This window comes from Heterocephalus glaber, unplaced genomic scaffold, assembly GCF_053883595.1.
Source record: "Heterocephalus glaber isolate CG9 unplaced genomic scaffold, H.glaber_assembly_v1.0 deba00001555, whole genome shotgun sequence".
Taxonomy (NCBI): Eukaryota; Metazoa; Chordata; class Mammalia; order Rodentia; family Bathyergidae; genus Heterocephalus; species Heterocephalus glaber.
This window is the reverse complement of record NW_028258346.1, coordinates 844,191-871,569: the sequence shown is the minus strand read 5'-3', so window position 1 is coordinate 871,569 and position 27,379 is coordinate 844,191. Positions and strand designations below refer to the sequence as shown.

The window sequence follows — 27,379 nt, the reverse complement described above, 5'->3', positions numbered from 1 at the left end:
GCAAACTTAAAAGGAAGCATTAAGATGGATGAGTAATTACCTGTGTGATGGATGTCATTCTGTAAACGTCAGGATTGGGGAGCTTCTCCTTTGGGTATCAGTTGGTGGGGGAGGGAGTGAACATAGGCAAAGTCTCTCTGTAACCACTCCTCGTCCCTTTTGTCTATTTATGTGTTAGCTTTGGCTCTGATGGAGTATGGATATAGATGATTTTAAAAAGAAATTTCTTTTCCATTTAAGTATTGGCTTACAAGGAGGAATAGATTGTTAAGGATGCTAGGATAATGTAATGATGTTTTAATTGTGAAAGAAACAAAGAGAAGAAGAAAAGGGAGAGAGAGAGAGAGTGAGAGAGCAAGAAAGCAAGCAAGCGAGCTTGATAAATCCCTTTAGCTTCCGTGGTTCTCAGGAAGGTTCTCAGGTCTCACCCTGACCTCCAGGCATCATCAGAAAAAAGACATTGATGGTGGCCTGGGAGGAGATGCTGAGTGGAAATCAGTGCTACTGAGGACATCTGGAGACTTCACAGGGCACTGGAGGGTGACAGAGATACAGTAGTGTTTTGAGGGGTTGAATATTTTTGTTGTTGTTGAGCTCTGTCTGCACAGTATCCTGTGGATCAGGAGATGGCTGCCTAAGACATGTGGAGCAGGATTCTCAGGCCTATCTCTGTTCTCCTCTTTTAATTTGTGTCCAAAGTGTGACATAACAAGGCCATGATGAGGGTGGAGAAGGAGTAGAAGAAAGAGTTGGATTTCCTGGAAATCTCTGGGCTATTGAACCTGAATAATGCCTGAAATTCCTTTAGCATTGTAACATTAAAGTAAGAAAACCTTTTAATGTTAAGGAAAGAATAGTTTTTGTTTAAACTGATATATAATGGAAAGAATATAAGTTTTGGTGTCAGTCAAATGGGGCCACCTGGTTCCCAACTCACTTCATGCCTTATCTATGAGACCTTGGGCAAGCTTTTAAATTTCTCCAATCTTACCTTTCTCTCATTTATCTGTCATTCATTTGTCAAATATCTGTTCAAAAAATGCTGTGTACTCAGTGCTAGAATCACCATTCTATGTAAGAGAGATCAACAGTGATATCAACTTGATTATTCAAAGAGCTCTTGTTTGATAGGACTGCCAACTAATTAACAAATGTCATATTTTTCTAGATGCTGTCATATACTGGATAGAAGGTATGGTTGATAGGGTGGGGACCTAAAAAAAAAGAAGTGGCTTGAGTTTTCTGAACAGAGAATGGGGCTGGAAGAAATTCAGAGAGGATGTGGTATTTAAGTGAGTCCTAGAAGCTGACACCAGGAAGCTGTGCAGGTGGGCAAGTGTGCGGCCATGGAGAAGGTTGGAGTTGGTAAGGTTCAAAGAGGATGCTCCTTCTGGGGGTGTCTCTGTGTGGGAAACAGGGTCTGTACATAGTCTAGGAGAGAGAGCAGGTAAAGGAAATTTTCCCTGGATGTAAGGTTAGATGAACCTGTGGCAGAAATTCCTTCTAAGAGTCTAAATTTTACTGGGAAGAAAAAATGTAGCATTTTTTGGAGATCTTTATTTACTTTAATGATGTGTGGCAAGTAAATTTTTGTCTTCTTGTGGGTATCCCAAACCAATATTGTTCCAGAGTGTTCAAACAGTGTACAGGGTCTCCAGCGCTAGGTAAAGAAGCTCAAGGATGGTATAATCATGATCATTGTTCTCAAAGAGATTCTAGTTTACTAGGTGCAGCTAAATGTGTAAATACATAAATAAATATGATATTGTCATGCAAAGAGTTACTTGACTATTAGGTAGCACAGCTTCCAAAGCCATAAAGGAGACACTATCTTCTGTGGTTTTTTCCGTTGTAGAAGATACCAAATTTCTTGCTCATTCATCCATGGAAGGAAGTTTTTGTTCTACAAGCAGTTGTGACTCTGCTAGTTCCCATTATATTGATTCAAGAACGAAGTTTTAATGCATGATATAGCAGAATAAATCAGCAGCGAAAGAAGTCAATGTGATATGAGAATCCTTGTGAAATATCCCATAGGTTTAACTTAATTTACACTAGATAAAAGTGTCAGCACAGCATGAATAAGCATTAGAAGAGGACAGAAAATGCTTTACCTTATTCCTTATTTGGAAATAAAATAACCTATTTTTAATAGGTTAGACCAGGAGTAACTCATGGAGGTGAGGTGCTAGGGCTGTATGTTAATTTAATCATTCTATGAATTAATAATTTTTTGTACAAAGGAGAAAAATGAATGGGACAGTACAGGGAGGAATAATCGGCTAAGGGTTGTTTTAAATATATTATAATTATAACTCCGTGATGCTATGATATGAATGATATAAGGAAGATTATATTTCTATGTAAGAAAAGTACTCAATGATTAGAATATATTGTTCTTTATATGGATTTTCATATGTGAGTGTAAATTGGCTTTTTCTGAGAAAAAAAATCAATACATAGACCTTTCACTTTGTCAGAAGCAATCTATTGTAAAGTATTGCAATAAACAATGAACATGTGTGAAGGGTATTTGAATTTTTTTCCTTCCTTTCTCTCTTGTGAATGTTATAAACTATAACTATACCATGGGACAACCTATCTTGTTGTTACCAAATTGCCAGAAAATTTTTTTTTTATTAAATTCTTTTATTGGTACATTGTAGGTATACAACACAATTACATTTCTCAATGGGAATTGTACCTTTACACAGTGCATCTTGGTTCTTATTTTTTCCCCATTCCTAGCCCTCCTTTCATGCCCTCCACCCTTCCCTATTTACAAAGACTTTATTTCCATTTTTTCCATTTCTCATTTTTCCTTGCCCTTCTTTCCTTTCCCCTGGCCCTCCCACTACCCCTACCCCTTTGGACCTTTTCTTCCTATTTTACATTATCGATTATTCATTCTAATCATTGGTACATTTTAGGTATACAAAATAATGACATTCATCATCGGACATTTGCACCTTTACATAGTCTCTCTTGGTTCTTATTTTTCACCCTTGCCCAGCCCTCCCTTCAACCCCTCCAGTCCTCCCTATTTACAAAGATTTTGTTCCTATTTTTCCATTTTCTCATATTAATCCCATTCCCTTCTATCCTTTCCCCTAGCCCTCCCACTTCCTTCCCCTTTGCCCCTTTTCTTCCTATTTCACATTACCTATTATACATTTAGACCTTATTTACACTTTCAGTTTCTCACACCAGAGAAACTACTCAGAATTTATTCATGTGTGTCCTATTTATTTCACTTAAGAGTATCGCCTCAATGTGCATTCACTTAGCTATAAATGTCTATAATTTCTCATGTTTTATGGCTGAGTAGTACTCCATTTTATAAAAAAACCACATTTTCTTTATCCAGTCTCCAGTTGATGGGCATTTGGGCTGTTTCCAAGTTTTAGCTATTACAAACTGTGCTGCTATGAACATGGGCACACATATATCACTGTGGTATGATTCTTTTAATTCTTTGGGGAAGATCCCCAGCAGTGGAATAGCAGGGTCAAATGGGACTTCCAGTCCTAGTTCTTTGAGGTATCTCCATCCTGATTTCCACAGTGGTTGTACCAGTCTACACTCCCACCAGCAGTGGAGCAGGGTTCCTCTTTCCCCACAGCCCTGCCAGTATTTGTTATTGGTTGATTTCATGATAGCAGCCATTCTTTCTGGAGCGAAGTGGAATCTCAGCGTTGTTTTCATTTGTATCTCTCGAATGACCAGTGATGTTGAACATGTTTTCCTGTATTTATTTGCTATTTCTACTTCTTTGTCTGAGAAATGTCTGTTCGTTTCACATGCCCATTTTTGGATTGGGTCTTTAAATTTGGGAGGTCTGATCTTTTTAAGTTCTTTATAGATTCTAGATAGTAGACCTTTGTCTGAGGAAAAGCAGGTGAAGATTTTTTCCCACATTGTGGGTTGTCTCTTCACACTGCTGGTGGTTTCTCTTGCTGTGCAGAAGCCTTTTAATAAGAAGAGATCCCATTTGTTGATTGTTTGTGCTAGTTCACAGGCAACTGAGGTTTTGTTCATAAAATCTTTTCCTACACTGATGTCTTCAAGGGTTCTACCTAACCTCTGTTCCAACTGGTTCAGAGTTTCTATTTTAATATTTAGATCTTTAATCCATTTTGATTTTAGTTTAGTGCATGGTGAGAGATATAGGTCTAGTTTTAATCTTTGGCAAGTTGAAGCCCAATTTCAGAAATTTTTTGATATCACACAGAAAAGAAAAGGGATGTCAAAGACTAACTTAATATATGTTTCTTATTCTTCTATATTTTAAGTCCACTACTCATTCCCCAGCTTAGGCCTTTGATGAAAGCTTATCCACAGGCTTTGTCCTAATTATTCATATCAGAGGAGATAAGTTGACTGGAATTCCTACTCCAAGGGTTGTGATTTAGCCCAGGAATATAATTCTTTCTAGTAGACTATTTCATGTTTTGCTCACATGGGAACAAATAGTGTATCCTGTTGAAAGGCAATTCCTATATATTACAAATGTGTTTCTGAGTGCTAGTCCATTTGGGAGGACATCTGTTTGGTGAAAATGTTTTGGGGCACACTTTTATAAACAATATTTAAATTTGAGCATGTGCAATATTTTTATTAAAAATTAGTAAAATTTTATTAGTTATATCTCTATTTTTAAAACACATTTATGACATGTTGGTGTTTTCTGATGAAAAAGGGTACTTGAGATGAATGAGAGTTATGAAGTGAAGGTTCTCCAGTCCTATATATCCAACTTATGAGAGACCCCCAGCTTTGCAGCAAGTAGACCTGACTAAATTCTAGCTGTACCATCTGTATGAGCCATGTCATGTTTCTTAACCTCTGTAGCCCCTGATTCATCATCAGTGAAACAGAGTTCGTCATCAGTAAAACAGAGTTAATAATATGTAATTGAAGCATATTAATAAGGGTCCTTTCTTAGCACCAGTCACATTGTGAGTTTTAGCAAATAAATGATAGTTATTATCATTAAATGTAAATTCATAAGTAGCTTTGAAGAAATCTCATCTCTCCCGTAAAGTGAACTGCTTAGATTCTGTGCAAATAACCTGGTTTATTTTCAGAATGAGTTTAACTTGAAGTTCCCTAAGAGTCTTGTTTTTAAATCACCTGCTTAGATTGGTGTGGCAATTTACCCAGCAGCCCAGCAGGACAGTTTTGCACATGGTGAGCTGACCTGAGCTATATTACATTGACCTTTAACAACTCAGACATCAATGGCTAATAAGTACCAGACCAAAAAGAAATCTATGTATAAATTTCAGGATAAGACCCCAAATATCATTACATGACAATAAAATTACTTGTATTTATTCTCATAATATGTGTTTACTGTAGAAAATTTAGAAAATGCCAATATCAAAAAAGAAGAAAAATCCTTTTTCCCACTGCTCAAATCTAATTTACAATGGTTAGCATTTCAGTATATATTGTCTAGTTTTTTTCTAAACAAGCAGCATGTTTTTTTCTAACAAACAATGGAATTATATTGAACATATTTCTTTGAAGTATTTTCTTTATTTAATGGTATATTATGACCATATTTTCATATGTTAGAGTACTTTTTAAAAAACTGAAAATACATAATATCCACCATACTTTATTATTCCCCTACTTGTGGACATTTATGTTATAGTTAATTTTTTATTATTGTAAATCATACTGTGGTAAACATTCTCATAGTTATTAGATATTTATAAGCAGCAGCTATTAAAATTCCTTAGGATATAAAAGAAGTTCGAAGTGGAATTTCTAGGTGAAATGCTATGACACTAGACATTGTTGTCATTATCCTTTCACTTCTTACTCTTTCCTGCCAAGTGTTTCATTCTCTCTGGCTTTCTATTTCTCATCCATGCAGTCTCAGTACCTAGGCAACATTGATTGAACCTAACTCCAGGAGTGACTTGCTTGGTCAGTTCCACTCTTTTTGTCAATGACTGATTCAAGACTGGTCTTGGAACCCAGAGAAAGCAAGAAAAAATTTCTGGGAGCTTCTAGTAAAGTTATTCATCCCTGTTTTGGAGAACATTTACAAGTGACTTTTGTTCTTTCTTTTGTTCTGTTTGCACATGAGACCTCAGGAACCCCAAAATTATCCTCTACTTGTCTGATGATCCAGGCCAACCTGGGGAAGACAGAGAACAAATCAGAGCTACTGGAGTAAGCCTGCAATGCAACCTGCTCAACCTTCTCATGTCTTCTTGTATGAGCCAATACATTTCCTTATTTCTGAAGCAGTACCTTTTTGGTTTTCACTTACTTGTAGTCCAAAGCACACTGACACAAAGCTGACACACTTACAGAATTTAAAATTTTGATTTTTAGGATTGTAAAATCAGAAAATTCTACCCAGAAAGTTCATATTAATTCATCCTCCTATAAACAAGTGGTACAGTTTCTTGAAAAATATTCTGAAGTTTACTTTGTGCTGCAGGAAGCTTATCAGCAGGATACATGGCAATCTGTGACTATTTTCTGTCACTGTTCTGTAATCTTCCAGAACAATCCTCTTTCCAAACAAGTTTTTTCGTTTGCTCTTCCTTCCTTCCCCCTCTCTTTCCTCGCCTTGCTTTATTTACATCAAGGCTTGATCTAAAAGAACATGAACTGGTTACCAAGGGTCATATGTTCTAATTCCCATGAATTCTCTGTGGTGTTATGTTATTGTTTAACTTTGTCTGTGACCCACTTTCTTCTCTCATCCTAACTTGGAGTGTACTTGTGTGGACAAAAGAAGCAGTAGATTCCAAGGAAGTTCTTTGACAAAATACCCAAGTACTATTTATTTTGGATCTGTCTCATGTATAGCTCAGGCCTCAACAGTGCTGCTAACAGTTTCTCTGGCTTTTCTATACTCTGGTCTTGTAAAATTCCAGGTTCAGATTCCTAAATTCTCCCCTAACAATTCTAGAATGTTTGGGGAACTTGGCACTACCTACCATGTGAGATCTACTCCTCTCTTCCTCTTCTGTTCTGCTCGATGTAGCCATGCCTTTCATCCCAGATGCTCCCTAGGGCCCAGTTATGCCAGGCACACTGCGACTGTGCTGTCCTCCAAAAGCCACCACTGTTCACAGACTGATGTTACAAAACTCACCATGGAGAGGAAACGTCTGACTTGAGAACACGTCATTTGTCAACGATTCCTATAACCCAGCATCAATCCTGCACTGAGCTTTCCATATCTTGCTTTCTGCCTCTGAATATTCTTTCTGTCCCCTCTCCCCAGAACCCACTTGTTTGTAGTTGACTCTTGTTCCTCCTTAAAAGTCTCTTCTTCCATATTTTTCTCAGCCTCAATTTTCTTGCCTCACTTCCTGGGTTCTGGGAAAAGAAGTGTAAAATGTAAAAGAAACAAAGTAAAATTAATAAGTAAGTAAATAAATAAGTGTAGTGTTTGCACACTCAACAAGCATTTATTAGCCAGGTGTGGTGGCACATGCCTGTAATCCTAGCCCAGAGGCTAAGGCAGGAGGATTACTCCTAGTTCGAGGCCAGCCTAGGCTGCACAGGGAGATCTGTCTAAAAAAACCAAAGCAAACCAAAACCAAACCCAAAAACCCAAGCATTTATTAAGTGCTTGCTAATTATGAGTACCTCAAGTCCAGGTTGGATATTTCTCTAAGAACTTCTTGTATAGCATCCTCAGATTATCATTTCATAGCAAGTATCACATTGTAGTATATTTGTCCATATCCATTCTGGATTGTGAGCTCCATGAGCACTCAATCATTGCCAGTCTCGCTTACTTTTACAAATCCCCTGCACCTGAACTCATGCATCTTCACATAGCTGTTTAATTAACACTTCAAATATCACATATCACAAACTAAGCTAGTATTCTTCCTCCAAATCTGCTCCTCTTACAGATTGTTCTCATTAAAAAGGTGGGATTTCCTTCTATCTGTTCCTCAGGTCCATGTTGACTCCTCTTTCTCATTCACATGCCGCATCATCAATAAATCCTGTTACTTCTACATCCCATATCTTACTGTCCCCACCCTGTCCAACAAGTGTGAGACTAGGGTACAGCAGCAGAGGTGCCTAGTCACATAGTTTGCACTCTCAGGGACATGAAAGTGAAGATGCCCCAGATACCACATTTGAATAGCCTGAATGCTAAGTGCTTCATTACATTAAATTTGTGCTCTTGGCGGCTCTCTTGCTTACATTCACTCCCAGGCTGCTATCAGTCCACCATGATTTCATACCTGGATGCAGCAGGAACCTCTGACTAAGTGACTCTACTTCTCCTCCAGTCCTCCTGTGGTTATTCCCAGCACAATGGCCACCTTATCCTATTAAATCATAAGTGAGATCCTGTCAGTCCTGCTCTCTGACACTTCTTATAAAGTAAAGGTAGAGGTGGTCTATTGGGTGTTATCTGACTTGGCGTGCTCTGACCACTTGGATGTAGCTAACTGGTGGAACACTTGCCTAGTGTACATGAAGCCCAGGTTTTGATCCCTAGCATCACCCCAAAAGAGAAAAATATCCCTTTAAAATATTTCATTATTATTCCAAACTCATGTACTTCACTCCACTCATGCTACTGTTTCTTGAATATGCTAGATACAGTCCTCCCACAGGATCTTTGAACTTGTTGCTCCTTCTCTTGGAAAGCTCTGTCTCCCCTTAGATGTTCTTTATTTCTTCTACTGTTTTACTTCAGCGTCACCTTCTCAGGGAGATCTGCCCTGACCAGCCTACATACAGTGTGAACACACAACCTTTGCCTCATATTTCCTTCCCTGATTTGTTTACCTTTAGCACCTACCACTTCACACACACACACACACACAGACACACACAGAGTATGATTATACAAATTGTTTTCCCCATCCCCTTCTCCTACTAGATCATATCCTTCAAGTGGGCAAGGGTTTCTGTCCTTCATTGATGTAACTAATATATGTCTTCTCCGTGCTAGGAGCTCCATAAGTACTTGCTCATTGGACACTGCATCTAAGGAAATGTTTCTCTATCTGCTGAATTATTAATTTTATTCTGTTTTGTTGCATGGTTTCTCAGAGATAGGCTGGAAGCCTAGAAAGCTGAGGCAGCCTGGCTGTACTCAGAATGGTTACCCACCCATTTCCCACTCCCATTGTGCTTCAAGCACACTCTTGAGTCTGGATACTCTGTCCTGTTCACCCTCTGTACATCTTCATGAACATCTAAATTCTGGGGCACCCCATAGCTGAGACCCCTTATGAATTTAAAGTAATAAAAAAGAATGAACCCACATATGTGATAGAATAAACTTCTTTTGTGACAAGATTAAAAAATAAGATAGCAATTAATTTTGACATTGTTATCAAACTTGTCAAGAGAGCATACACCTGGATATATATGAAAGAAAACACTTTTCTTCAAATGTTAAATTTTTTTTCTATCATGAGAAATCAGCACACTACATCTTTCATTCCTTTAAAAGAAATAGCTTATATGCAGGAATGAAAAACTGACTATGTTAAAATAAATAATATTTTTAAGAGGCTTGAATCACAGGCTTTTTGATGGGTATGCTCAGGTTGTCTCTTTCAAGCAGAATTAGTTTTCAAAATTCCTGTGATGTTCATGGAAATTGCTCACTACTTTGCTCTTCAAATGGCATCCTTGGTGCTTGAGAAAGATTATTGAAAGCCTTTATTTGATTCTTGACAGCTGTGCATTCTTCTAGGTTGCCAGAGGAGTCTCTATCTTGTCTAAATGTAAATACCTGGTTACTTCCCTCTCTGTCATGGAGGGCAGTTTATTCTTTTTGTAGGAAGCCTTGATTTTCAAGGCAGAAGAGACCAAGGGCCTTCATTATTTGGCAGGTTTCAAACTGTTTCGAGACCCTTTGTTTACTTCTATACAGCAGACTTTGTTTTACTGCTAGTAAGTTTGACAGAGCAGTAAAAATGGGCCGGTAAGTGGGGCACAGACACAGGTTGGGAGCCATTCTGGTCTCGAAAAGTAAAAGGATGCTGCTGTCCCATGACTGTGGCCCACAGTGGGTCAGCTGGGAGTGCTCTGGTTTCCTCTTTGCCCTGGACAATGAGGATCCCAGAGTGCTCATTTCAGGAGGTGGGAGGGGCAGGTTTGGAGGAAGCAGCTTTGCTTCGGTCACTCACAATCTTAACAGCTTGGATGAGGGAACCTTAGAAGTGTCTTTAATAAAATAAACACATTCCATTAATACTCATAAAGCCATTAAATATGAGTGTGTGTGTGCCTCTGAGTGTGTGTTTTGTAGGGAGTATGAAATCCCACAACTTATGCTGTCATTTCTGCAGCACATCTAGTGAAGTATCTAGATGTTTCTCCTAATATCTCTATTGCAACTTCTAAATCATAGTATTCTTGTGTTAGCTGAAAGCATTAAAACCAGAAATTACCATAATAGTGCTATTTACCCCTCATTTATGGAGCTACCAGTGTTATTTTTCCACAGACTTTTCAGAATGCATTTCAGCCAGCAGTGTTTCTGGTCCAGTTGATGAAACTCAGTTGTACTTAAAAAACACAGTTGGGCATTGTATCAGAAGACTAAAGTAGCGGGCTTGTCATTTCACAAAAAGGACTTCCAAAGGTTGCAGTCCCTGTAATCAGAGCATTTCATTTTGTATTTTCACCTGTGGACTAATGCCTTATTTTACAGCTAATCATCCCCATGTTCTTATGTAACTGGACCAGTGTTTGAATGAAGACTGCACATTTCAGTAGCACTATAAGCTGGATGTAAGAAATGCAATTTCACTTTATATATATGTTTTATAAAAAAGGACCTAAAAGTACAGGATGGGTGGGACATAAACCCTGAAAGAGTTGCTTAGCCTGAACCAAAAGGTTGAAAGAATAAAATGGTGTGTGTGTGTGTGTGTGTGTGTCTGTGTGTGTGTGATAACCCTGAGGTTGTTAGAGCAGTTTTACTTCATTGATGTTTTTATTCTCAGCTAAGGCATTAGGAAACTCTCTGAACTCACAAGCAGCCTTCATTATGGTGTTTGTGATTCTGCCACAGGGTCTTTGCATTATTTATTCCAGCCTGCTATACTCATCCAGCTTTGGGGGAATATTTTCAGATGGACTCACTAATTAGCACATATGTGGAAACTTCTCAAAGCAGTTGGGCCCCCTCCTCATTACTTTTTAATTTTTTTCTATTTGCCTAATGTATGTCAAAGAAAAATTTAAAATGATGGGTTGGGGGAATTTTCAGACTGAAACGCACACATTCCATGGGAAAATAATTAGTCAAGCAAGGGACCTTTTATATGATCAGAAAGAAAGCTATTCAACTCTGTACTAATGCAAAATGAAGTTGGTTTGGCCCATACTATGTTCTATGGTGTATTTTTTTACACCATAGGAGAGCTTTCTAAAATAGCCTTGCAAGTATTTTAACTATCTGTCAATTGTGTCCTGATTTATCAAGGAGCATCTTGACATTACTAGGCTAAATCACAGCTTCCTTCCAGTATCTTCCTGTTTTGAACTCTGTATATATAAAGTATAATTCCCTATTAGATTATAGTTCACATTTTTAAGAACTTACCTCAATTTTTTAGTTGTTTCAAAACACTAGGAATAAAGTGAAAACAAGATCTCTGTATCTTCACATCTTCTTTCTTAGTTTTTCCCCCTATCATTCTCCATCAAAAATGAAATGTCATATAGCCAAGTGCATGGTATGAAATGTGAATTCTTAGGTGTTTTATGGTGTTTTAGGTCTTATGGTGTTTCTAAGATAACAGTAATATCTGGGTTTAGCCAGAAGAGAAAATACTTGGAACTGAGAGGTGGAGAGCCCATAAGAATATTTAAAGATAGATTGTCACAAAAAACAAAATGGTGTTTTGTTCCAAATTTCAGCCAATTCAAGCCGCTCTTAATCTGTGCTGTCCAATATGGTAGCCATCAGCTAAATGTGAGTATTGAGCATTTGAAATATGTGGCTAGTCCAAATTGATGTGTGCTGTAACTATAAAAAATACATATTGGATTTCAAAGAGATGGAATAAAGAATGTAAATATCTTGTTAAATTTTTTGTTGTTTCATGTTAAAATGGTTAAGATTTTTGATGTATTGGGTCAAATGATTGGGTCCTTTTTTATGTGGCTGTTAAAAACTTGAAATTACATAAGGAGCTCACATTTCTGGCTCAAATTATATTCCTACTGGACAGTACTGCTCTAAATTAACATCTTTCATTACTTTTAATATTTAAATGATTTAAACTTTAATGACAGATTGTCCTTAAATTTCCACAATTCTGTGGAAAGAAATTCTTATTTCTTTTTTCAAAATATTTAGCTAATTTTCCAGGCTGCTTTTTGCCTTTGGATCTTTGCTCTCATTCTTCTGCTTGGAATGTCAGAATACTCTTGCCCAGCCATATAGGGAAAGCCCACTCACTCATTTTTCAATATTTGCCTCAAATATCACTGGAGTGTAGGCTTAAAACTAAGGTCCATTATGAGGTGCTGCCATGACATCTGGTAAGGTTGGCCTAACCCTCAGGCCCCGCCTCCTTTGCCCCTGTGGATAAGGTCCCCTAGCCAAGGGCAGTCCTGCTGCTTACTCTTATGAGTAGATCCAGTTCCCTGCCAATTACTCAAACAAGCAATCACATCCTCCTGTGCGCACCTGGGGGCCCCTCATCCTCTCACTACTACAAGGTCTTTCATAGCTCCTGGTTGTTTCTTCTATTCCAGAGTGCAAGCCCATATGACCTTGCATGACGTGCCATGTTTTCCTTGCCTGACTGCTGAGTATGTGTGACTAACAAACTGCTGTCTGTATCCTTCAGTGTCAGGGGCTGTGGCGTGTTCAACCACTCTCACAACTTCAGAGCATAATCTCTCCCTCATTGACCTTCTTTATAAGCCTTTCCTGTTCCCCCTCTTCCGAGGTAGAGCTGACCCTCCCTGGTGTGTTACACCCCCTGTGTCCTGTTCACCCTTCTGTCTCAGTAACCAGACCAACCTGGGGCACTAATTTGCATATGCATCATGGCCCTATTAAAAACTAAAAGCTGCTTGAAGGTAGCAACAATTTCTCTTGTGTTTTTTTAACTTTGTTTTATTTTTTATTTCTGGTTCTGAGAACAGTACCGGGGACACAGTAGGTACTCAGTACATGTTCAATGAATGAATGAATTTAGGAACCAGGGCTCTCCTATGGCCAAGTTTCAGTTCAAAACCAGCTCTTTCACTGATGTTCATGACCTCTGGCCCTGACAACCTCTGGGAGTCAGGAAAGACAGTTCACGGTTTCTATTTCTGTGCTTCAGTTCCTTTCTCAGTCTGCAGACTGTCTTCCATTTAGTATTAAATTAACTTAAAAAGAAGTGCAAGTACCTTGTTTGAAAATCTCTTCCGTTAGCTGGCAATTTAATTTTCAGCCCAGATATGATGTGGCCTCCCTGGTGGCTGGTGTCTGCTTTTCATTTGCTGGGCGTCGCTCATGGGGTCCCAGGACATCGCAGGGAGGCCTGGCCCAGCACACATGTGTTAACTTCAGAGTCTCAGGACTCATCCACCCCTCAGCCTGCTGCCATCACTGCACTTTAAAAAGGAAGCCCTGCTGTCTTTTCTGTAAAGTGTCTTGCATTATTTTTTAAACATTTCGCCTTTGATACATACCCAAACTCCACACATTTTTTCCCCTTAATTTTTAAACCCACGTACACTTCAAGGGAAATTGAATCCATATGTTTCTGATTCATTTACACACAACTCATCAAAATGTTGTTTTAAAAGAGCTAAACTAAAATCCCACGGGGGCTGAGTGGGTTTCAGGCTTGGCTGGAGGCTCTTACTTTCCTGATCAGGGCTGGCTGGATATGAGCACACCAGCTGCAGTGAAATAGGAGCCCTCACACCTTTCAAAATCTGAGCTGAATAGCACCTTTCTTGGAGGTAGAGGGGCCATGTGACTCCTTACCCTAGAGTCAGCCTTCATCTGCACAGCTGCCATGGCCTGTGCTTGTTCTCACCCAGAAAACAAACAGAAAAAGGAGCTCTTTACATTGTTCTAGCCAAGTTGGAACGATCAGATGTCTTCTAGGGGGACTAGTTAGGTATGTTATTCTACCTGATTGTAGATGTATAAAATCATATAGTTGGCAGAGACCCTGCAAAATCATGCTCCTTCCATCAAAGAGGTCTCAGAAACCCCCTAAGCAAACAGTAAAACTACGCTAATTTCTACCACAAGAAATGTTATATATTAAAGGCCAGTTCTTATTTACTTTCTGGCAATTCCGACCAGAACTCAACAACTCTCACTGTCAATAACTGTCAAATTTAGGTACATATACAAGGTTGGTGTTCTTGCCTCCAACTAAATTCTTGAGGATCTGCTAGTTCTTAGGTAATGAAGCATGCAGTTGGCTCATTGTGCCATTTGTTTCCCAATAACCATTGGAACTAGGGTGAAGACTGGTAGGGCAGCCAACAATGAGATGCTCACTCCATCCATGGTTGAGAACTATGTCTTTGGCTGAAGCTGGTCAAGTAGCTTGATTATGATGGTTGAAAGAGCTGTCACATTTCCACCTGAAAATTTTCAAGGCAATCACAGCATTAAAAACTGTGTTTGGGGTTCCATACTTTTGATGCTGATACAGAAAAGAGAAATACAAGATGTGTCAAGTACCACGGATGGACTGGCCAGGCAGCAGAGATCCACTATAGATTAGCAGGAATTACTAAATCCCCAAAGGACTCTGAGCTCTGAAGCATTGTGGTTGTTCACAGGCAAAGTTGCTCCAAAATGCAGCAGTCTCCCCTGACATCCTAGAACAGGGAACATTCTGATAGATGTTTTGATTAAATCCAATGAATGTAACTGCTCTGAAATGGTGGGGTCTCTTTAGTATCCAGAAGTTTGTTAGTTGGCATCAAAATAGCATCAGGCCCTCAGCTAAATTCCAGCTTCTCCCAGGAATTCCTGCTCCAGTTTAAATAGCCTGGGGGCTTTGACTTCACAACCTCTTCCTACATGAAACAAGGGTACCCTTGAGTGTTCACAACCCCTGACAGATGTTTCTTTACAAAAACATGCAGGCCCAACATCTTTGGAAACCTTAAGCACATGATGTTCTTTCTTTCTCTTCAAACTTTTTCTACATTATTTACACTTTTTACTAAAACCCATGCTAAGTAATCTGCTGGGCCTGGCCCTAAAATAACATTGTATGGAGATATTTTGGGCTTTTAAAATGTGTTCATTATTGTTTTTATTTTTCTCTCATTTCTCTTATGAAATTTAGAACTGTTTTTGGTAATGGAATATTCCTCTGGATGATTGTTTAGTGGCATCACAGTCTGATCTAAATTTGTTATGATGGGTTGGTTGTTGTGGCTATAAACAAAAGTACAATGGGACATGTCATGAGAGCACACTTTGTATAGGCTGGAGAGGCAGCTTTTTTTCTTTTTACATTATTAGAAAGGCACATTGCAGCTGCAGATATGATCTGACCCAAGCTGTCAAAATCTCTCCACATTGTTCTTACATGCAGTAGGAGGTCCCTTGGCCACAATGAACTGCAGCCTTGGACTCATGCTGGAAGGCAGATTTTGAAATCCTGTGAAACACCTAGTGATTGTATTCGAAGTGGGCACATTCATTTCTAAGCATCTGGGGTTTGGATAAAGTAATGTATTTTCACAAGATCCTACAGCAATTAGGATATAGTTAGGCACAGGATTTGTATCCCAACTTCTCTTCTGAAAGGTAATAATAATAGAAATATTTGCAGGTGCTACCTGTGGAGTCCTGACGTCTGTTCAGCCTATGCCCAGCATATTCTGTACATTACTGTATTAAGTAGACAGCCAGGTGAGGTGAGCATTACCTCATCTGTTCCACAGGTAGACACTGAGACTCATGGGATTTGGGTCATTTGTTCTAGACAAAGGGCAAGTAAATGGAAGAAGAGAGATTCAAATTCAAGCTTTAATGATTCTAAAGCCTGTAGAGAAATTTAAAAAAAAAAAAAAATAAAAATATTCTCAGAAATATTAAAGTGTGGGAGTTCTATTTACCATGTTTTGAGTATTTGAAAACATTTAGTAAGAGATGGTAGGGATTTGATTTTTCAATGGCTTTTACAAGGTGAATAACCAGGACACAACCAGGAAGCCACGTACTTTGGGATGTTCTCCCAGATTTCCAGGTATTGGAGCTGCTCTGTCCTTGATACAGCATCTTCCTCTGTCTTTCTACAGGACCGTTCTGTGCTGTGTTTTTGTTTCGGGGTCTTTCTCCCCTGCCAGACTCTGCCACCTTTCAAGGAGGGGGCCATGTCCTACAATATTTGTAGTGCCTGGTACAGATGTCAGTGTGGAATGGATGTCACTCAATGAGTGTATGGTGAATGGGGAATTGAAGAAGCTGATCAGAATCCATGATGCATGAAGGCAATGCAAAAAGAAAAACAGGTCAGGGAACTTGGTGGTAAATCAATCAAACCTGAGAGCTGATTAGTCTGGGAGCTTTCATGAAATAGGGAACCAGTGAAGGAATTTATGAGTAGTTTGATATAATAATTTTTCCACTTTGAAAATTCACTTTGTATATAATACAGAGAGGGGCTGGTGAAGGAAGTAATATAGCAAGATAAAATGTGTTCACAATATTTGGATTATAGATCTGGTCCTGATGGCTGCAATACAAGCTCTTAAAAATTCACCCTGTGAAGACATGGTTATTTATTATTTTTTTTTGTACCGGGGATTGAACTCAGGTCCTTGTGCTTGCACAGCAGGTGGTGGAACCACTGAGCTAAATCCCTGGCTGACGTGGTTATTTTTAAACCAGGGCCTATGGACTGGATCTAACATAAGAACGGAGCCCTGGAAGGAAGACAGGCAAAGCCTTCTTGGCCCAGGAGTTTACCACTGTCAGAGCACCAGCAACCACAATCGTTCCTTGCTAATCTCTGACCCAGGGGACATTGCCATGGGGGTTACTGCTCTGCAGGTAGGTGTCTCCTTTCTAGCTCAAACAAGACACAGTCGCTCACTTCATATGTCCTGGTGCCACTCACTACCAGCCAACTGAGGTTCCAGCACAGCTCCACATATCTCTTCAAGACACATTCAGAGGATACCTGGTGAGATTTTTAGGATTTCTTCTGCATCTCAGCTTCTGTCTTGAGTAGCTGAAGGGCATCAGGGCAAGTTACTGAAGGTTTGGGTTATTATAGTCTACCTACATAACCACCTGGCAACAACAACTTAATAAATGAGAAAACAAATGTAAAGTGCCTAGAATAGTGCCAGGTACATAGCGAATGCTCAGTAAATGATACATTCTTGCAATTTAATCATTTTGGAGCTCCTCTTTTAGGAGGAAGGAGAGATATACATGGTTCTAACTGAGGGGGCCCTGTGTAGTTCCATGGCCCTGGCTTGGTTGAGGATGTGACCAGCAAAAGGGTAAGATGTAGAATTTGGAATAATCCAGTTGCAGAAAGAGTGACAGATCCAAGATATTTTCCACAAGCAGTATTCCGTGAGGGCCTCAGGGAATCCCTGTGTGATCAAATGGATATTTTTACACAGAAGCCATCCACCTGCACGTTCTGATGGGCATGTTGTTGGAAACCAAGCTTAGGACTTAGCTGCGCATGGGAAACAGTTCACTGAAAATTTTGCTACCCCAGAAGTGAGGTAGATAGAAGTCCTGGAGCAAAGAGGTGTCATTCTCTTCGCAGTCAGACCAGGGAAGAGGGCATGCTGCCAGGAAGGGCACGTGAACCTCCCCTAATCTTCCACTTCTTCCCAGTATTCTGCTGTTATGAGGACAAGGAGTTTATGACTTGCTTTTTTATGGTGATAAAATAACATAACAAACAGATTATCATTTTAGTCATTTTAAAGTGTGCAATTCGGTGGCATTTTGTACATACACAAAGTTGTATAACTCTCAGCACCTAGTTCCGGAACTTTTTGTCACCTGAGATGGAAATCTATACCCATCAAGCAGTCATTCCACGTTTCCCCTTCTCCCAGTCCTTAGCAACCACTAATCTGCTTTCTATCCCTACAGATTTGCCTTTTTTCGACATTTCATAAAAATGGAATCATACAATATGTGGCTTCTTGTGTTTGCCATCGTTCACATAGCAAAATATTTTCAAGGTTCATTCAAGTTGTAACATGTACCAGTACTTTATTGTTTTATGGCTGAATAAAATTACATTATATGAATGTACTATGCTTTATTTATACAATCATCATGGTTAGGTTTGTGGGGAATTGGTCAACTTCTCTCCTTAAACAAAAATGACCCATGGCTGCCAAGCAGGTCCCATGTTGTCAGACCTTCCAGTATTCTAAGAATCACTAGAAATCCCCATGTTTTCTAATTTTTTAATGCTGTCCATGATTTCCAACTTAAAAAATCACAATGTGGACCATCTTCTGTGTGTTAAAAATAAAGTATTTTTAGGCAAGCTCTGGTTATCAGGTAGTTAAGAGTTCTCGTCTGTCTTCTATATAAACAGCCTCTCTTGATGATGTATTCAAGGCTATGTGTCTGTATTTAGTTACCAGACAGAATTTGTCCAGCATTTTTCTATGTAGAAGATTTGGTACATTGCCTGGTAATATAAAACAGCTGTGATATTTGTGGAGAAAGTTCTCACCTTTGTGCTATGTGGACTATTAAAATCATCAATGCTTATTAAGAACTTATTTATTTAGACAAAAAAACATCAAATCCTTGCCATGCCAGGCTTTTTAAAAAATGAATGCTGGTGGCTGTTCCCAGCACAGTCTTTTGGTACAATCCAATTGACACTCCTTTACTTTCAGAACACAGTACATGACACAAGCGGACAAGCAAACATAATTAAACACTGGCCCAGATAGGGTTTTCCTTAATTAGTTGTGAGTTTGTATAATGAAAAAACCTGGAGATTTATCTGACTTCAAAGTCCCATTAAAGCTGTGCTGCTTTTGTTGCTTTGAAAATTTGGGAGTTTAGGACTCCTCACCTCATGCTTCTTAATGATGATAATTATATGATATGCTTAAAAGTGCTTTTGATCTTGGCCTCTCAAAGCACTCAAGTGAGGCTTCAATTCCCTCAGTCCCACTCTGAGGCAGGCCTTCCTTGTTTACGGACAATGTGTGCTGACATGTATGTCACAAACATTGCTGCTTCACAGAATCTGCCAACAGCATCAACGAAAGTGCTGTTACACATCTATAAACTTCTATCCAGTTGTTGGAGTAACTGTAGTACTTCACACTTGTATAATGCTATACATAGGCCTTTATCTCATTTAAACAATAACAAAAAATTTTCATAAAGGCACCAAATAACACAGCACACATTGCAGCTATAAAATGGGTCATGAAATTCCTCTTTCTTTTCGTTTGGTAGTTTGCCAACCAGGTGACAGGTGAATTGGATAAATCTCAAGCTACATGTGGCAATTTTCTAACTTTTCTGCAGTTTCCAAACTTGTTAATGAAACAATCTACAGACTCCAGTGGATTTCTTTGTGCATCTGTAACTGATTTTGTTGACTTTGTTCTTTGCCTAAATGTTAGCTTCTCTGGTTTCTTCATCCTTGAGGTAGGCTACAAATAGAAATTAATACCTATTACAGAAAAATGACCTAGGAGTAATACATTTAGGGCTTGATCCTGACATCATCTTTTCAAGAAAATAAACTTTCTTAGGAAGGGGTTGATATTAGTGAGATTCTCTTCTACCTGCTACTTGAATTTGTACAAATGATTCAATAAGTAGTAGATTTGAGCAGCCTGCCCATGGGTTTAATTTGGAAAGGTCTGTCAAATCCCACACACAAGAGAACTTGATATACTGGCTTTAAGAATAAGAATATTAAGAGAATATTAATTAGAATATTAATATTAATCAGAATATTAATATTAAGGATATTAAGTTAAGAATATTAATGGTATTCTTATTAAGAATAAGAGCATACTTGCTTTTTCACAAGCAGATCCTAGAGTACATGGTGTCCTCCCAGTACTGTCTTTGAAGTGAAGAGAATCAGAGTTGACATCAGGGTTGGATGTTATAAACACATGGAACCACGTAGAACCACTACATTTGCAGAAAAGACTGATGTAAACAATGCATACTCATTTCACAGCTCCAGATATGAAACGGAAAAGTTAAAGAATCAAATGAAAGTAAGAATAAAAAGCACTACAAGACAGATCTTACTTGAAATTTACTTAATTTTTACTAAAAGTAACAATGCAATTGTTGTGATCATTCTACCTGCGTGTATTCTGCATGAAATCTATGTGTTTTAAATCTCAGAGGTGCTGACTGCTATTTTCTCTGTGTTGAGAGGTTTATAAAATTAAGAAAAGGGACCAAGAGCTGTTATTTACTATATTCCTTTACCATTACAGAATTGTTCTAAGCACCCAAATGTGATCTTCATAACAGAGGTACCATGCAGATGTTATTTCTCTAAAGATGCAGAAACTGAGATTCAGAAATGTTAACTAAGTTGCTAGAGGACAGTACTAATAAAAGAGCCAGGATTATTACTTAGAGCAGTCTAAAACAAAACCTTGCATTTTTGTCTAGTAGATTACTCTGCCTGGAGGATGCAATTTTAGCTAGAAGACAGGGGACCTGAAACCAATAATGTTAGCAGAAGAAAAATCCATCTCATATGTTGTTCCTTCTGTGGAAAAATAAACACACACTCACACACACACACACCCACACACACAGAACATTTTATTTTGTAAGACAAAAAAGACTTTATAGACTAGCCCAATATTCTAAAGCTATCACAGTGGGTATGAAATAAGTACTCAAAAAGGAGCTAATAAACAAGTTTTGGACATAATAACTTAGGTACCTTTTTGAATTTTGGTCATTCTGGTCTTTGGACCAGATTGTGTCAACTCAAGTAAATAACAACCAGCTAAATTGGCTCAGCATAGTTCTGGGTGTGAAAGACCCACCCTAGGGAGGATTGTCACCAGAATGCTATAAAAGGGAAACAGAGGAGGAAGGATGGCTTCTGTCTTCTTCGGAGCTCCAATCTTCACTTTCACCTTAGACATCATCTCCTGGCTTTCAGTGCAGACCCTTCAGCCTTCAGTATCGACTTTTCATCCTTTCAGAGCAGACTTCTCAACCTTTCAGCACAGATCCTTTGGCCTCCTGATACGAATTTGCAAGGGACACCACATGGAGCTCCAGGCCTCTTTCTGGACTCTTCAGATCTTCAGTGCACACACTGACCTTTTGCACTCTTCCACACTCGACTCCGTGGGTGGGCATCATGAGGCAATCCATACATTCTTGTATATTTGCATATCTTGTATTATATCTCTTCTCTGGTAAACGCTGACAGAAACAGTTATGAGTCCTTCAGCCTCATACTAGAATGTTGTTCAGTAGCTCTCCTCAGGATTGAGTATTTATTTTAACTCCTATTTATTTACTTGTACTTGTACCTGGTAGACATTTAGCATTTCAGTATGTACTAAAATGTTTCAATATATGAAGACTTCTTCACATGGGCATAAATACACATCAGATTTTCTGCAAGTTTGGAGAGGGATGTATTGTTATTAGCACATCAACAGTTTGTTGTGATTTTCTATTGCTGCTAATCTTGTTTTAGAATTATAAATTACTGTTAGTTTAGCTTCATCATTACTAATTTTAGTATGATGTGGGTTGTCTGGTAAACCCTACAATATGTAGCTCTGAACATTTGCATCAATGTTATTTTGGTCTCTGTCTTATAATATCTTGATTTTAAGGTGCTTCTGGGGTGAGATCAAGGATGAATCATGAATGCATCTAGAGATAAGGCAAACACATCCATGCATTATCTGCCAAATTTTGCTGCCTTCACTAGTCATGCACTACTTTTACATTTGTTTTATTCAAATACATGCACCATCAAAGTAGATGTAACAAAAGTACTAGGCTATTTATAACTTTTTGTCATCATTTTATAACAAAAATCTGTATGCAAGCATATAATTAACCTGTTAATTTTTTCATTATCTTTTGTTAATTGTGGGGGTTCTTTATTCATGAAAAGGTAGAAGCAAATAGGAAAGGAGGGTCTTCAGCCTTCTTAAATGGACTGTGATGTCTTCTGGGTTCACAATTCGGTGTGAGAATTGATGTTTCAGAGCTAAGATTTTTAGACTGTTGTCAAAAACAGTACCTAAAAAGGCACCAAGGAGCCTCAGATCTTCAGAGAATACCTCTGTGTTCATGTTCTTTCTCTCTAATGTGATCCTTCTTTCAATTATTTTCCTGCGGCTGCTGTAACAAACCACCACAAAATGGGTGGCTTAAAATATCAGAAGTTAATTTTTTCACAGTTCGGGAGGCTAGAAGTATGAAATCAAGTTGTAAGCAGAGTGGTTCCTCCTGGAGGCACTAAAGGAGAATCCATTTCATGCCTACCTCCTAGCTTCTGATGGCTAGCAGAGCAAGACTTGCCTGTAGATGTATCGCTGTAATCTTTCCTTTATCTTTGTGTGTTGTGCTCCTCTGTATGTCTGCACCCGTGTCTGTGTCCAAATTCTCTCTTCTTCTAAGGACACTAGTTATTAGATTAGGTCCATCAGAAGCTAGGAGAGAGACATGAAATGGATTCTTTCTCACAGTCTCCGGGAGGAACCACTTTAATCCACTCTGACCTCATCTTATCTTGATTGCATCTACAAAGACCTCGTTTTTATGTAAGGTCTCAGGCACAGGTACTGGGGATTAAGACTTGATTATATCTTTTGGGTTGACACAATTTAACTCACAGCATTCTTATTTATTCTTTTCGTGGTATTAGTCCTCTTGGTTCAGTGTCCCTTTCTACCGTCAATTAACCCAAGTGAGCTGGAGTTTGAAGGCTTCCAGAACATTTCAGTTTGACTCTCACCCAACATCTTTCAACCTACTCACATCCAAGGTAGAACTATGCTTGCACAGACTAGGACTTTGGTAAACATCTGCTGGTATGATTTAGTGGTTCCTAAGCTCTCCAAGTAATTTTTTCCTTTTAGAAAATCAATACAGTAGAATGACTATTCAAAAGAAATCACTACTCACAAAATGATTATGGTTTAAATATTTTATTTTTCCCCAGAAAATAGCTGTATTACAAAGGCTTCTAGACAAAGCAAAGTATGTGTTATTGGTTCATTAATGCACTAATCCTCTGTGGCTTGGTGCCTACAAAATCATGTATAATGGCTCATTTATATGACACACCCTATCCTATTTTTAAATTGGGCTTCAGAAAAGTTGTTAAACTACATACAGTGGACCCTAAAATTACAATGGCTTGACATATGAACAACTTGGATTAATTAGGTTAATGGAGGATTCATCTGACTCTTGTTATCCATAGTGTATACCCAGGTAAACATCCAGATCTCAGCTGTATTGACTTACAACCAACTTGAGTTACAACCAGCCCTTGGGAATGGATCAGGTTCATAAGTCAAGGGTCCACTGTATGTTGCTACACTACATTTTGATAGTGACTATAAGGAAATTTTTATTTCTTATGCTTACTGGTATTTTTAAAAGGATATTCTAATCTGTCAAAATGAATCTCTTGACATCCCAGATAATGGTTGCAGAGTTAAAGGTGGACCTCTCTTAGCTATTTGCTTTCTATATGCCAATCAATGCACACAATGCCTGGATATTTTGTTTGAAGAAAGCACTGGGATTCTTTACTAGTCACAGTAGAGGTGTACTTGAAGCTTGGCATCATCAGGAGATATTTATCAAATATGTATTGTTATCTTGGTATTTGTCACTTTATACTGAAATTATCTGTTTATATCAGTCTATACTCTTCAGTTTTAAGGTATTCAGGAAAACATACCATGTTTTACTTGATTTTGCATTATTAATAGAGTGTCTGATATATGAGTCATTTAGTAAATGTTTGTGGAAGTGAGTTGAAGAATTTTCAAATGCATTACCCAAGATGAAACAGTGTGCGGGATCATCCAGAGAGACAAAACGGCCTCCCATGTTATTCTTCTAAATGTTATCTAAACAAGACAAGATCAAAGAATAATTACAATGAAAGGTTGAGGGTAAAGCCATGGGAAAAGTATACTAGGCAAATATGAGCTAAAAGAAAGTTGAGTAGAATCGAATAGTGGACACATAGACTTAAAACTAAAAGCAGTATTTATATCAAACTGATTTCAGATAAAAATATTGAAACAACACAATAAAGTTCATGTCGTAGAGAGGAGTGGACAATGAATTCTGAAATTCATACTTTTCAAACATATGTGGAATATTTCTAAACAGCTACTTTAAGTAGGCCCAAATGCAAATCATAACAAATACCAAGAATCAGAAGAATTAAGACCATATTTTTACTATAATGAAATATTGTTTTTACCATAATAGAACTCTGAAATAAGAAAAAAATGAATTCAAAAAATGTCACATATTTGGAAACCAAAAACCATATTTCTAAACAATGCATGGATTAAAGAAGAAGAAATCATGATGAAAATAACAAAATACTTAGGAAGAAAGAATAAAACTACCAAATATCAAGATTTGTGGGATGAAGCTAAATTAGTAGTTTGGTGCTATTTATAGTGGTAAATGTTGACCTAATAAATTCAGAAAAGTTAAGGATTATAAGCTAAGTTTTTAAGTCAAGAAATTAGAAGAAAGACAGGACAGTCAATCCAAAGTAAATAGAAAGAAGGAAATATAAATCCATTCAAAATAACAAATTTAAAGAGCAATAGAAAAGATTGACAAAACCAATAACTGATATTTTTAAAAAGACTAATAAGAGTCAGAAATGTTTGGGAAAATCAATCAAGGACAAAAAGCAGAAAAGTAGAAAGCAGTAATACTATTATTTTAAAATGGGACACAGCGACAAGGAGAAAAAAACATAAAAAAGAATTCTATGTGATTTATGCAAGGAAGTACTAAACTGATTGTTTTATTAAAAAAAAAATCAACTGAGAAGATGAACCAGGAAGTATTACAAAGTCTAAATATACTAAGAAATGTGTATCAGTAATCAAAACCTTACTATGAATAATACCACACGCAGATAGTTTTACAGGAGAGTTTTCTTGAAAATATATTTTACCTATATCTCATACAATTGGTTTTGTAAACACAAAAACTGGAAAATCTTTTTATGATATTTGTGTAATAAACTTTGTGCAAAACCCAGACAATGTAAAGGAGGAATATTATAAACTGATCCCATCTATAATGATAAAAACTACAACTGACCTTTAAAATTTAGCATTTACGTGTAATATATCAATATTAATATCAAAAGCCTTATGAAGTGGGTACTGTTCTTGACTCCACTTCCAAGCCAAGGAAACAGTAATATAACAGTAAATGATAGAACTTGAATTTTAATGCAAAAGTCATAATTTAATTGAAAAAACATTAACTTACTCAAGAAAAAAAACTAGATTCATAACAAAAAGAAAACATGATGACTGCTATTATGACTATGGGTCAACACTGTACAAGAAGTTCTATCCAGAATAATACAATGAGAAAATTAGTAATGCATATATGAACTGGAAGATAAGAAATACAATTATAATTATTCATACATAATATGGTTGTCTGCATGAAAAGTTAGGGAAAATCTACAAATTATTAGAAGTAATAAGAATTCAGCAATAATAACAGATCCTTAAACCATATAAAATATAGCTTATACATACATCATATAAAAATTATTGATGTTGCTATAACCAGAAATTAAAGATTAGAAAATGTTACTGTACAAAAAAAGAACATAGCTACTAAAAATAATAATTGTAAGGGATATTTAATGGCATGGGGAAATGGACAATGATGATGTAATGATAAGTAAAAAAAGCAAACCAAAATTATATTTATATCTATATCATAATTTTATTTAAGCTACATGTGAGTTCTCAGTACATGTATATGAAGTCTAATAAAATATCAAATGACTTATGGGAATTTTAGTCATCTTTTTAATTGACAATTTCCTGCACTTTCAAATGTTTATTCTAAGCCATATTTTGAAATATTATATCTTATGTAAAAGTCTTATGAAAAAGTTATAGCTGGTTGTGTTGAATATAACCTACAGAAAACTCTTGGACAAATTTTTTGGCAAAGGAAGCTAAGGCTGGAGTGGTTATCTTAGTAATTTTTCTTGTCCCTTAGATATAATACACAACATCCACAAATTAAAGGAGGAGAGATTTACTTTGGCTCATGGCTTCTAGAGGATTCAGTCCATAGTCAATTGGCTTGAAGTCATGAAGGGTGTGGTGGAATGGTGTGGTGAGAAAAGAGAAAAAGAGAAAAAACTGAGAGAAAACTTCCTGCATCATGTTGGCCAGGAAGCAGAGAATGAAGGGAGAGCAGGGAAGGGAGATAGACTCGTCCAAGTCAAGCCCCCAGTGTCTCTCCTCTTCCCACCAGGCCCTACCTCCCCACAGTACTTAAGCTCTGACTTCACCAGGATGAATCCTCTAATGAATATAACACCCTCATGATCCAATCACCTTCTAAATGCAGGAGGCTTTGGGGACACCCCAGATGTAAACCATGACAGTGGTAGATTCTTTTTCAAGGAACAGATTTGATGGTTAAAAGGGTGAGTCTTGGCATGAAATCCACTTGGTTTGTGTCTTAGTTTTATCATTTTCTATCCACATGACCCCAGGCATATCACTCAAGGTTTCTGAGTCTTAGATGACTTATTGTAGGGGGATTATGGCAATAAAAAGTCAACAAAAGAAAGATTAAGGAGGAATTTATCCCTGGGACATGAAATATCTCTCTGCAGTCATCTTGGGTGTGTATATAGAAGAAGTATGGTTAATTTTGTGTTTTAAAAAAATAAATCTAAAGTTTTCACATACAAAAATTATAAATTTCAAGTATCTTAATGATGTGTCTTTATAAAGAACTAAATTTATCAGCAAAGGCCAAAATGATGCAGAAACAATATGATACCTAAGTGCGATGAAGACCTAAAAAGACTAAAGAGTCAAATTGAGCAGTGGTGTGCTAGTTAATCTTGATTGTTAACTCCACTGGATGAAGAGACTCGTGAGGGAGGAGTGGATGGGGGAGGTGCTACTCTCCTCAGTGAATTAATCCACTGACATTCATAGCTGAATGGGCTGTTAAGAAGTGGGACCCATTTAGAAGAGTTGTGTTTATTGGCTGCCGTGAAGGGAATAGTTTTGCTCTACTACACCTTTCTACCATGATGTTTCTGTCTCGGAGCCACCTGGCCATGAATAGAAACCCCTGAACCATGAGTGAAATTAAACCTCTCCTCCTTTAAATTGTAGGTGTCAGGGACTTTGC

At 37.7% G+C, this 27,379-nt stretch overlaps 1 protein-coding gene and 1 non-coding gene across 7 annotated transcripts in view; one reads left to right on the top strand and one right to left on the bottom strand.

Moving 5' to 3' along the window:
* The window catches only part of Rbm12b (RNA binding motif protein 12B), a 476,951-nt gene that overhangs the window by 392,401 nt on the left and 57,171 nt on the right, over positions 1–27,379 (top strand). The gene's annotated exons all lie outside the window — the stretch shown is intronic.
* On the bottom strand, positions 15,461–15,589 carry LOC147824058 (small nucleolar RNA SNORA44). Its single transcript, XR_015442944.1, has one exon. It is a non-coding gene; the product is annotated as a small nucleolar RNA SNORA44 (small nucleolar RNA).